Source organism: Oncorhynchus gorbuscha, linkage group LG19 (genome assembly GCF_021184085.1).
Source record: "Oncorhynchus gorbuscha isolate QuinsamMale2020 ecotype Even-year linkage group LG19, OgorEven_v1.0, whole genome shotgun sequence".
Lineage (NCBI taxonomy): Eukaryota > Metazoa > Chordata > Actinopteri > Salmoniformes > Salmonidae > Oncorhynchus > Oncorhynchus gorbuscha.
In genome coordinates, this window is record NC_060191.1 from 56,339,921 (window position 1) to 56,352,613 (window position 12,693).

Sequence of the window (12,693 nt, forward strand, 5' to 3'; positions counted from 1 at the left end):
TGTCGGGCTATGATTTGTTTTGCCATCCCTGGGCTGAGTGTTCTCTCTCTCTCTCTCACACAGACACACACGCACTTACTTTTTGGACATATCAGGGTCAGCCCGCGCCATATGGAGGAAGGCGCAATTAGTCACTAACCAGCATGTTGTTTGACTGCAGTTGTTTTACAATTCAGTTCCGGTTTGGTAGCTAGCTGCCCCCCTACAGGGTGTCTCTGTCTGTACTAAGGGCCCGTCTTTGCAGGTGGACATGCGGCTGCGCAGTCACTCCTCCTACCCCATGAACCCTCTCCTCTCGTCCTCTTTGCTAGCCCAATACAGACACAGGAACAAATCAATCAGTTCTGCCAACTGAGTGGATATGTGTCTGTTGGTCAGAGCACTGACTGTGTGTGAAGAGAGAGAGCGAGAGAGAGAGAGAGACAGAGAGAGAGAGAGAGAGAGAGAGAGACAGAGAGAGAGAGAGAGAGAGAGAGAGAGATGGAAAGAGACAGAGAGAGAGAGAGAGAGAGAGAGATGGAAAGAGAGAGAGAGAGAGATGGAAAGAGACAGAGGGAAAGAGAGGGAAAAAAGAGACAATAGAGATAGAGAGAGTAATACGACAGGGAAAGAGGGATGGAAAAATGGAGAGAGAAAGAGGGATGGAGAAATAGAGAGAAAAAGAGGGATGGAGAAATAGAGAGAGAAGGAGGGATGGAGAAATAGAGAGAGAGAGGGATGGAGAAATAGAGAGAGAAAGAGGGATGGAGAAATAGAGAGAATGAGGGATGGAGAAATAGAGAGAGAAAGAGGATGGAGAAATAGAGAGAGAAAGAGGGATGGAGAAATAGAGAGAAAGAGGGATGGAGAAATATAGAGAGATGGAGAAATAGAGAGAGAGAGGGATGGAGAAATAGAGAGAGAGAGAGGGATGGAGAAACAGAGAGAGAAAGAGGGATGGAGAAATAGAGAGAGAAAGAGGGATGGAGAAATAGAGAGACAATAGAGATAGAGAGAGTAATAGAGGGATGGAGAAATAGAAAGAGGGATGGAAAATAGAGAGAGAAAGAGGGATGGAGAAATAGAGAGAAAAAGAGGGATGGAGAAATAGAGAGAGGGATGGAGAAGGAGAGGATGGAGAAATAGAGAGAGAAGAGAGGGATGGAGAAATAGAGAGAGAAAGAGGGATGGAGAAATAGAGAGAGAAGAGGGATGGAGAAATAGAGAGAGAAAGAGGGATGGAGAAATAGAGAGAGAAAGAGGGATGGAGAAATATAGAGAGAAAGAGGGATGGAGAAATAGAGAGAGAAAGAGGGATGGAGAAATAGAGAGAGAATGAGGGATGGAGAAATAGAGAGAGAAAGAGGGATGGAGAAATAGAGAGAGAAAGAGGGATGGAGAAATAGAGAGAGAAAGAGGGATGGAGAAATATAGAGAGAAGGAGGGATGGAGAAATAGAGAGAGAAAGAGGGATGGAGAAATAGAGAGAGAAAGAGGGATGGAGAAATAGAGAGAGAGGGAAGAAATAGGGATGGAGAAATAGAGAGAGAAGAGGGATGGAGAAATAGAGAGAGAAAGAGGGATGGAGAAATAGAGAGAGAAGAGGGATGGAGAAATAGAGAGAGAAAGAGGGATGGAGAAATAGAGAGAGAAAGAGGGATGGAGAAATAGAGAGAGAAAGAGGGATGGAGAAATAGAGAGAAAGAGGGATGGAGAAATAGAGAGAGAAAGAGGGATGGAGAAATAGAGAGAGAAAGAGGGATGGAGAAATAGAGAGAGAAAGAGGGATGGAGAAATAGAGAGAGAAAGAGGGATGGAGAAATAGAGAGAGGAAGAGGGATGGAGAAATAGAGAGAGGAAGAGGGATGGAGAAATAGAGAGAGAAAGAGGGATGGAGAAATAGAGAGAGGAAGAGGGATGGAGAAATAGAGAGAGAAAGAGGGATGGAGAAATAGAGAGAGAAAGAGGGATGGAGAAATAGAGAGAGAAGGAGGGATGGAGAAATAGAGAGAGAAAGAGGGATGGAGAAATAGAGAGAGAAAGAGGGATGGAGAAATAGAGAGAGAAAGAGAGATGGAGAAATAGAGAGAGGAAGAGGGATGGAGAAATAGAGAGAGAAAGAGGGATGGAGAAATAGAGAGAGGAAGAGGGATGGAGAAATAGAGAGAGAAGGAGGGATGGAGAAATAGAGAGAGAAAGAGGGATGGAGAAATAGAGAGAGGAAGAGGGATGGAGAAATAGAGAGAGAAGGAGGGATGGAGAAATAGAGAGAGGAAGAGTGATGGAGGAATAGAGAGAGAAGGAGGGATGGAGAAATAGAGAGAGATATATATGAGAGGATGTTCTCTATGTACTGTGTGTAGGTCATAGATAGAATAGTCAGCATGCAGCACTGTATCTGTTAGTCAGTAGGATACAGGAAAATACCATAGCCTACTTGGAACAGTACACAGTAGCTCTATGTTTGTAAATGCCACTGCAGACTGGATCTGTAGAGCACCTCTAAACATTTCCATGTCCATTCATAGTGTTTGCTTGGAAAATGTTGAGATACGTATTATCAAACAGGCAAAAGTCCCTCATGCTTCTATTATTATAATACAGCATATTGTGCCATTTGTAAATATTCAATATATGACCGTGCTTGATGAGACCACAAATTATGTAAATAGTGGAATACTTGAAATTGGGTGAAATGTGTGCTCAGAATTGCATATGCATTTGCAGATATTTACATATGACACTGAAGAAAGCATGGTACTGCATTGCACAAAATCCCACTGCAAATACCATTATTTCAAGTGGAATATTTGTTCAGAATTTCATATGCATTTGCAATCATTTTCATTATTATTTATTTGCATAAGATACTGATTTAAAGTGTGTTATTTGTTGGGGTAGTGTGTTATTGTTGCAGTAGTGTGACAGTACAGATATAGTTTCTCCAGGTGTGTGTGTGTGTGTGTTTTATTTATTTTATTTTACCTTTATTTAACCAGGCAAGTCAGTTAAGAACATATTCTTATTTTCAATGACAGCCTGGGAACAGTGGGTTAACTGCCTGTTCAGGGGCAGAACGACAGATTTGTACCTTGTCAGCTCGGGGGTTTGAACTCGCAACCTTCCGGTTACTAGTCCAACGCTCTAACCACTAGGCTACGCTGTCTGTGTCTGTGTGTGTGTGTGTGTGTGGCCTATAAATTCACCCTGTGTCCAGAGTACACTGTATTGTTAAAATATGGGACCACATGTATAGCCAAGCCTTGGTTAACAATGTGGTGAAACAGTGGTGAAACCAACCCAAAGCCCTGTCCTCTGGCTGAAAGACACTGTCATTCAATCATCTTTTAATATGTGTAGCCTACTAGAGAATACTGAGAATGTTGAATGCAGAGAAACACATTTCTTTGACAACACATTCAAACACACATTTCCTTCAGAACAAAGTGATTCCTTCTCATTCCATGTGCATTGTTTGGCTGTTCACATCCAACTAGCCTCTTTTGCCTGTTCACATCCAACTAGCCTCTTTTGCCTGTTCACATCCAACTAGCCTCTTTTGCCTGTTCACATCTCAACTGAAGAAAAACTTGACAGAAGTGGATCATCTACAGTGTGCAGTTCCTCATTTTGGTTCAGTGTGTAATTGTGAAGGTGTGTGACTGTGATATCGATGCAGAGGGTTTGATATGGTTGTAAGTGTACAGTTAAACAGCAGTGTACAGTTAAACAGCAGTGTACAGTTAAACAGCAGTGTACAGTTAAACAGCAGTGTACAGTTAAACAGCACCGTGAACCAGCGAAGCGTCAGCGGAGGGGTGTCATATATTAAATGGGAGGCGGCCAGAGACAAATTCTGGCCATGTCTGTGTTGTTCTTGTCTCTCTCTCACACTCTTGGTGTTATACATTTTCACACCTCAGTGAATCCACCCCACATACTCTCTCTCTCTCCCTCTCTTTCTCTGTCTCTACTTACTCACTGGTACATGCTTGGTGTACTCTCTCTCTCTCCCTGTCTTTCTCTGTCTCTACTTACTCACTGGTACATGCTTGGTACTCTCTCTCTCTCCCTGTCTTTCTCTCTCTCTACTTACTCACTGGTACATGCTTGGTGTACTCTCTCTCTCTCCCTCTCTTTCTCTGTCTCTACTTACTCACTGGTACATGCTTGGTGTACTCTCTCTCTCTCCCTGTCTTTCTCTGTCTCTACTTACTCACTGGTACATGCTTGGTACTCTCTCTCTCTCTCTCCCTGTCTTTCTCTGTCTCTACTTACTCACTGGTACATGCTTGGTACTCTCTCTCTCTCCCTCTCTTTCTCTGTCTCTACTTACTCACTGGTACATGCTTGGTGTACTCTCTCTCTCTCCCTGTCTTTCTCTGTCTCTACTTACTCACTGGTACATGCTTGGTGTACTCTCTCTCTCTCCCTCTCTTTCTCTGTCTCTACTTACTCACTGGTACATGCTTGGTGTACTCTCTCTCTCCCTGTCTTTCTCTGTCTCTACTTACTCACTGGTACATGCTTGGTACTCTCTCTCTCTCCCTGTCTTTCTCTGTCTCTACTTACTCACTGGTACATGCTTGGTGTACTCTCTCTCCCTCTCTTTCTCTGTCTCTACTTACTCACTGGTACATGCTTGGTGTACTCTCTCTCTCTCCCTGTCTTTCTCTGTCTCTACTTACTCACTGGTACATGCTTGGTGTACTCTCTCTCTCTCCCTCTCTTTCTCTGTCTCTACTTACTCACTGGTACATGCTTGGTGTACTCTCTCTCTCTCCCTGTCTTTCTCTGTCTCTACTTACTCACTGGTACATGCTTGGTACTCTCTCTCTCTCTCTCCCTGTCTTTCTCTGTCTCTACTTACTCACTGGTACATGCTTGGTGTACTCTCTCTCTCTCCCTGTCTTTCTCTGTCTGTACTTACTCACTGGTACATGCTTGGTACTCTCTCTCTCTCTCTCTCTCTCTCTCCCTGTCTTTCTCTGTCTCTACTTACTCACTGGTACATGCTTGGTACTCTCTCTCTCTCCCTGTCTTTCTCTGTCTCTACTTACTCACTGGTACATGCTTGGTACTCTCTCTCTCTCTCCCTGTCTTTCTCTGTCTCTACTTACTCACTGGTACATGCTTGGTACTCTCTCTCTCTCCCTGTCTTTCTCTGTCTCTACTTACTCACTGGTACATGCTTGGTACTCTCTCTCTCTCCCTGTCTTTCTCTGTCTCTACTTACTCACTGGTACATGCTTGGTACTCTCTCTCTCTCCCTGTCTTTCTCTGTCTCTACTTACTCACTGGTACATGCTTGGTACTCTCTCTCTCTCTCCCTCTCTTTCTCTGTCTCTACTTACTCACTGGTACATGCTTGGTGTACTCTCTCTCTCTCCCCCTGTCTTTCTCTGTCTCTACTTACTCACTGGTACATGCTTGGTACTCTCTCTCTCTCCCTGTCTTTCTCTGTCTCTACTTACTCACTGGTACATGCTTGGTGTACTCTCTCTCTCTCTCCCTGTCTTTCTCTGTCTCTACTTACTCACTGGTACATGCTTGGTACTCTCTCTCCCTGTCTTTCTCTATCTCTACTTACTCACTGGTACATGCTTGGTGTACTCTCTCTCTCTCTCCCTGTCTTTCTCCGTCTCTACTTACTCACTGGTACATGCTTGGTGTACTCTCTCTCTCTCTCACTGTCTTTCTCTGTCTCTACTTACTCACTGGTACATGCTTGGTACTCTCTCTCCCTGTCTTTCTCTATCTCTACTTACTCACTGGTACATGCTTGGTACTCTCTCTCTCTCCCTGTCTTTCTCTGTCTCTACTTACTCACTGGTACATGCTTGGTACTCTCTCTCCCCCACTCTCCCTCTGTCATTTTCTCCCCTTCTCTCTCTCCGTTGCTCCCACTCTCTCTCCTTTTCTCCCTCTCGCTCCCTCTAGGGTCACGTTGTTGTAGCTCCAGTAGAATTAATAGGAGTGAAGGCGTGAGGTTGTTATTTGCATAGAAATAGCATGATGCCCCAGGCAGCATGGGAGAAGGACACAGAGATCATTTGTCTCAAATTTTAATGAAAACTTTTGCTGAGACAGAGATTTTTTCCCTCTCTCCCTCTCCTCCTCACCCCTTCCTCCCTCCTCCCCTTCCACCTCCACACTGTTTGCCTCCTCACCCTGCTCCTCCTTCTCCTTCGCCTCCTCCACCCCCTCCTCCATTCCATCTCTCCTTGTAGTCTCCACCCCTCCCCATTCCCTATCCTTTCGTTTCCCTCTCTGCGAATTAGCGTGGCTCGATTTGAAATTAGATGACGTCTCAAATCGCTGCGTGAACCACAACTGCTCACTAACATGTACATTTAAATGTGCTTTTATAGAGGCCAGTGTGGACGTGTGCTGTTGGACAGTGAGGTTTCTGTAGCACTGATAGTGGTTCATAGTGTGTCTCTGTCACAGTCAGGGCTAGTCAGACTTTATACATATTCACATGTTTACATGTATTGTATTCACAATATGAATAAACGCATTGCAGCCCTCCCTCCCCTCCCCCCTCCCCTCCCTCCCCTCCCCTCCCCTCCCCTCCCTCCCCTCCCCTCCCCTCCCCTCCCCTCCCCTCCCCTTCCTTCTTACTCGGCTGCCCTTGGTCGGGTTGGTGTGACTTTCGCCACTGCGCTCCTTGGCACTGCGTGGCGTGGTGCGGGGAGGAGATGGTTGGCATTGGGCTGGTGCTGGGTTGGCACTGGGTGTTTGAGTTCCCGCACTGCTGATGTGATCGGACAGGACATGCGGCGTGGCGCCAGGGAATGTGCCAGGTCTACTTCTATGACCTGTTGGCACAGACGGAGCCCACTGATGCCAAACCCGCCCTGCTCCACTGCCACACACACACACACACACACACACACACACACACACACACACACACACACACACACACACACACACACACACACACACACACACACACACACACACACACACACACACACACACACACACACCAACGGCCACAATAGGAAAGAGAGTTGATGCATAAAAACGAGTGTGTTGAAAGGAAAGTAGTGGGTGTGTGGAAAGGAATGGGTTTGTGGAAAGTAGTGGGTGTGTGGAAAGGGATGGGTGTGTGGAAAGTAGTGGGTGTGTGGAAAGGAATGGGTGTGTGAAAGTAGTGGGTGTGTGGAAAGGAATGGGTGTGTGGAAAGGAGTGGGTGTGTGGAAAGGAAAGGGTGTGTGGAAAGGAATGGGTGTGTGGAAAGGAGTGGGTGTGTGGAAAGGAAAGGGTGTGTGGAAAGGAATGGGTGTGTGGAAAGGAATGGGTGTGTGGAAAGGAGTGGGTGTGTGGAAAGGAGTGGGTGTGTGGAAAGGAATGGGTGTGTGGAAAGTAGTGGGTGTGTGGAAAGGAATGGGTGTGTGAAAGTAGTTGGTCTGTGGAAAGGAATGGGTGTGTGGAAAGGAGTATGTGTGTGTAAAAGAATGGGTGTGTGGAAAGGAATGGGTGTGTGGAAAGGAGTAGTGTGGAAAGGAATGGGTGTGTGGAAAGTAGTGGGTGTGTGGAAAGGAATGGGTGTGTGGAAAGTAGTGGGTATGTGGAAAGTAATGGGTGTGTGCAAAGGAATGGGTGTGTGGAAAGTAGTGTGTGTGGGAAAGGAATGGGTGTGTGGAAAGTAATGGGTGTGTGGAAAGTAATGGGTGTGTGGAAAGTAGTGGGTGTGTGGAGGAATGGGTGTGTGGAAAGGAATGGGTGTGTGGAAAGTGGGTGTGTGGAAAGTAGATGGGTGTGTGTGGAAAGGAATGGGTGTGTGTGGAAAGGAATGGGTGTGGGAAAAGGAATGGTGTGGAAAGTAGTGGGTGTGTGGAAAGGAATGGGTGTGTGGAAAGTAGTGGGTGTGTGGAAAGTAGGGTGTGTGCAAAGGAATGGGTGTGTGGAAAGGAATGGGTGTGTGGAAAGTAGTGGGTGTGTGGAAAGGAATGGGTGTGTGGAAAGTAGTGGGTGTGTGGAAAGGATGGGTGTGTGGAAAGTAGTGGGTGTGTGGAAAGGAATGGGTGTGTGAAAGTAGTGGGTGTGTGGAAAGGAATGGGTGTGTGGAAAGGAGTGGGTGTGTGGAAAGGAATGGGTGTGTGGAAAGGAATGGGTGTGTGGAAAGGAATGGGTGTGTGGAAAGGAATGGGTGTGTGGAAAGGAATGGGTGTGTGGAAAGTAGTGGGTGTGTGGAAAGGAATGGGTGTGTGGAAAGGAATGGGTGTGTGGAAAGGAATGGGTGTGTGGAAAGGGTGTGTGGAAAGGAATGGGTGTGTGGGAAAGGGTGTGGAAAGGAATGGGTGTGTGGAAAGGAATGGGTGTGTGGAAAGGAATGGGTGTGGAAAGGAATGGGTGTGTGGAAAGGAATGGGTGTGTGGAAAGGAATGGGTGTGTGGAAAGTAGTGGGTGTGTGGAAAGGAATGGGTGTGTGGAAAGGAATGGGTGTGTGGAAAGGAATGGGTGTGTGGAAAGGAGTGGGTGTGTGGAAAGGAATGGGTGTGTGGAAAGGAATGGGTGTGTGGAAAGGAATGGGTGTGTGGAAAGGAGTGGGTGTGGGTGTGGAAAGGAATGGAAAGGAATGGGTGTGTGGAAAGGAGTGGGTGTGTGGAAAGGAATGGGTGTGTGGAAAGTAGTGGGTGTGTGGAAATGAATGGGTGTGTGGAAAGTAGTGGGTATGTGGAAAGGAATGGGTGTGTGGAAAGGAATGGGTGTGTGGAAAGGAATGGGTGTGTGGAAAGGAGTGGGTGTGTGGAAAGGAATGGGTGTGTGGAAAGGAATGGGTGGGTGGGTGTGGAAAGGAATGGGTGTGTGGAAAGTAGTGGGTGTGTGGAAAGGAATGGGTGTGTGGAAAGTAGTGGGTGTGTGGAAAGGAATGGGTGTGTGGAAAGGGTAAAGGGGTGTGTGGAAAGGAATGGGTGGGTGTGGAAAGGAGTGGGTGTGTGGAAAGGAATGGGTGTGTGTGAAAGGAATGGGTGTGTGGAAAGGAATGGGTGTGTGGAAAGGAATGGGTGTGTGGAAAGGAATGGGTGTGTGGAAAGGAATGGGTGTGTGGAAAGTAGTGGGTGTGTGGAAAGGAATGGGTGTGTGGAAAGGAATGGGTGTGTGGAAAGGAATGGGTGTGTGGAAAGGAATGGGTGTGTGGAAAGGAATGGGTGTGTGAAAGTAGTGGGTGTGTGGAAAGGAATGGGTGTGTGGAAAGGAGTGGGTGTGTGGAAAGGAATGGGTGTGTGGAAAGTAGTGGGTGTGTGGAAAGGAATGGGTGTGTGGAAAGGAATGGGTGTGTGGAAAGGAATGGGTGTGTGGAAAGGAATGGGTGTGTGGAAAGGAGTGGGTGTGGAAAGGAATGGGTGAATGGGTGTGGGAAAGTAGTGGGTGTGAAAGAAAGGAATGGGTGTGTGGAAAGGGATGGGTGTGTGGAAAGGAGTGGGTGTGTGGAAAGGAATGGGTGTGTGGAAAGTAGTGGGTGTGTGGAAAGGAATGGGTGTGTGGAAAGGAATGGGTGTGTGGAAAGGAATGGGTGTGTGGAAAGGAATGGGTGTGTGGAAAGGAATGGGTGTGTGGAAAGTAGTGGGTGTGTGGAAAGGGATGGGTGTGTGGAAAGTAGGGTGTGGGAAAGGAATGGGTGTGGAAAGGAATGGGTGTGTGGAAAGGAGTGGAGTGGGTGTGTGGAAAGGAATGGGTGTGTGGAAAGGAATGGGTGTGTGGAAAGGAATGTGGAAAGGAATGGGTGTGTGGGTGTGTGGAAAGGAATGGGTGTGTGGAAAGGAATGGGTGTGTGAAAGGAATGGGTGTGTGGAAAGTAGTGGGTGTGTGGAAAGGAATGGGTGTGTGGAAAGGAATGGGTGTGTGGAAAGGAATGGGTGTGTGAAAGTAGTGGGTGTGTGGAAAGGAATGGGTGTGTGGAAAGTAGTGGGTGTGTGGAAAGGAATGGGTGTGTGGAAAGGAGTGGGTGTGTGGAAAGGAATGGGTGTGTGAAAGTAGTGGGTGTGTGGAAAGGAATGGGTGTGTGGAAAGAATGGGTGTGGGTGTGTGGAAAGGAATGGGTGTGTGGAAAGGAGTGGGTGTGTGGAAAGGAATGGGGTGTGTGGAAAGGAATGGGTGTGTGGAAAGGAATGGGTGTGTGGAAAGGAGTGGGTGTGTGGAAAGGAAAGGGTGTGTGGAAAGGAATGGGTGTGTGGAAAGGAATGGGTGTGTGGAAAGGAATGGGTGTGTGGAAAGGAATGGGTGTGTGGAAAGGAATGGGGAAGGGGTGTGTGGAAAGGAATGGGTGTGTGGAAAGGAATGGGTGTGTGGAAAGTAGTGGGTGTGTGGAAAGGAATGGGTGTGTGGAAAGTAGTGGAAAGGAATGGGTGTGGAAAGGAATGGGTGTGGAAAGGAGTGGGTGTGTGGAAAGGAATGGGTGTGTGAAAGTAGTGGGAAAAGAATGTGTGGAAAGGAATGGGTGGAAAGGAATGGGTGTGTGGAAAGTAGTGGGTGTGTGGAAAGGAAAGGGGTGTGTGGAAAGGAATGGGTGTGTGGAAAGGAAGTGGGTGTGTGGAAAGGAATGGGTGTGGAAAGGAATGGGTGTGTGGAAAGGAATGGGTGTGTGGAAAGGAATGGGTGTGTGGAAAGGAATGGGTGTGTGGAAAGTAGTGGGTGTGTGGAAAGGAATGGGTGTGTGGAAAGTAGTGAAATGGGTGTGTGGAAAGGAAAGGAATGGGTGTGTGGAAAGTGGAAAGTGTGGAAAGGAAAAGGGTGTGTGGAAAGGAATGGGTGTGTGGAAAGGAATGGGTGTGTGGAAAGGAGTGGGTGTGTGGAAAGGAGTGGGTGTGTGGAAAGGAATGGGGGTGTCGAAAGGAATGGGTGTGTGGAAAGTAATGGGTGTGTGGAAAGTAGTGGGTGTGTGGAAAGGAATGGGTGTGTGTGTGGAAAGGAATGGGTGGGTGGGTGTGGAAAGGAATGGGTGTGTGGAAAGGAGTGGGTGTGTGGAAAGGAATGGGTGTGTGGAAAGGAATGGGTGTGTGGAAAGGAGTAGGTGTGTGGAAAAGAATGGATGTGTGGAAAGGAATGGGTGTGTGGAAAGGAGTGGGTGTGTGGAAAGTAAAAGGAATGGGTGTGTGGAAAGGAATGGGTGTGTGGAAAGGAATGGGTGTGTGAAAGTAGTGGGTGTGTGGAAAGGAATGAATGGGTGTGTGGAAAGGAGTGGGTGTGTGGAAAGGAGTGGGTGTGTGGAAAGGAATGGGTGTGTGGAAAGGGGTGTGTGGAAAGGAATGGGTGTGTGGAAAGGAATGGGTGTGTGGAAAGGAATGGGTGTGTGGAAAGGAATGGGTGTGTGGAAAGTAGGGTGGGTGTGTGAAAGGAATGGGTGTGTGGAAAGTAGTGGGTGTGTGGAAAGGAATGGGTGTGTGGAAAGTAGTGGGTGTGTGGAAAGGAATGGGTGTGTGGAAAGGGTGTGGAAAGTAGTGGTGTGTGGAAAGGAATGGGTGTGTGGAAAGGAATGGGTGTGTGGAAAGGAATGGGTGTGTGGAAAGGAATGGGTGTGTGGAAAGGAATGGGTGTGTGGAAAGGAATGGGTGTGTGGAAAGGAGTGGGTGTGTGGAAAGGAAAGGGTGTGTGGAAAGGAAAGGGTGTGTGGAAAGGAATGGGTGTGTGGAAAGGAGTGGGTGTGTGGAAAGTAGTGGGTAGTGTGTGAAAGGAATGGGTGTGTGGAAAGGTGGGGTGTGTGGAAAGGAATGGGTGTGTGGAAAGTAGTGGGTGTGTGGAAAGGAATGGGTGTGTGGAAAGGAGTGGGTGTGTGGAAAGGAATGGGTGTGTGGAAAGGAATGGGTGTGTGGAAAGGAATGGGTGTGTGGAAAGGAATGGGTGTGTGGAAAGGAATGGGTGTGTGGAAAGGAATGGGTGTGTGGAAAGTAGTGGGTGTGTGGAAAGGAATGGGTGTGTGGAAAGTAATGGGTGTGTGGAAAGGAATGGGTGTGTGAAAGGAATGGGTGTGTGGAAAGGAATGGGTGTGTGGAAAGGAATGGGTGTGTGGAAAGGAATGGGGTGTGTGGAAAGGAAAGGGTGTGTGGAAAGGAATGGGTGTGTGGAAAATGGAATGGAAAGGAATGGGTGTGTGGAAAGGAATGGGTGTGTGGAAAAGGAATGGGTGTGTGGAAAGTAGTGGGTGTGTGGAAAGGAATGGGTGTGTGGAAAGTAGTGGGTGTGTGGAAAGGAGTGGGTGTGTGGAAAGGAATGGGTGTGTGGAAAGTAGTGGGTGTGTGGAAAGGAATGGGTGTGGAAAGGTGTGTGGGAAAGGAATGGGTGTGTGAAAGGAGTGGGTGTGTGGAAAGGAATGGGTGTGTGGAAAGGAATGGGTGTGTGGAAAGGAATGGGTGTGTGGAAAGGAATGGGTGTGTGGAAAGGAATGGGTGTGTGGAAAGGAATGGGTGTGTGGAAAGTAGTGGGTGTGTGGAAAGGAATGGGTGTGTGTGTGGTGTGTGAAAGGAATGGGTGTGTGTGAAAGTAGTGGGTGTGTGGAAAGGAATGGGTGTGTGGAAAGTAGTGGGTGTGTGGAAAGGAATGGGTGTGTGGAAAGTAGTGGGTGTGTGGAAAGGAATGGGTGTGTGGAAAGGAGTGGGTGTGTGGAAAGGAATGGGTGTGTGGAAAGGAATGGGTGTGTGGAAAGGAATGGGTGTGTGGAAAGGAATGGGTGTGTGGAAAGGAATGGGTGTGTGGAAAGGAAT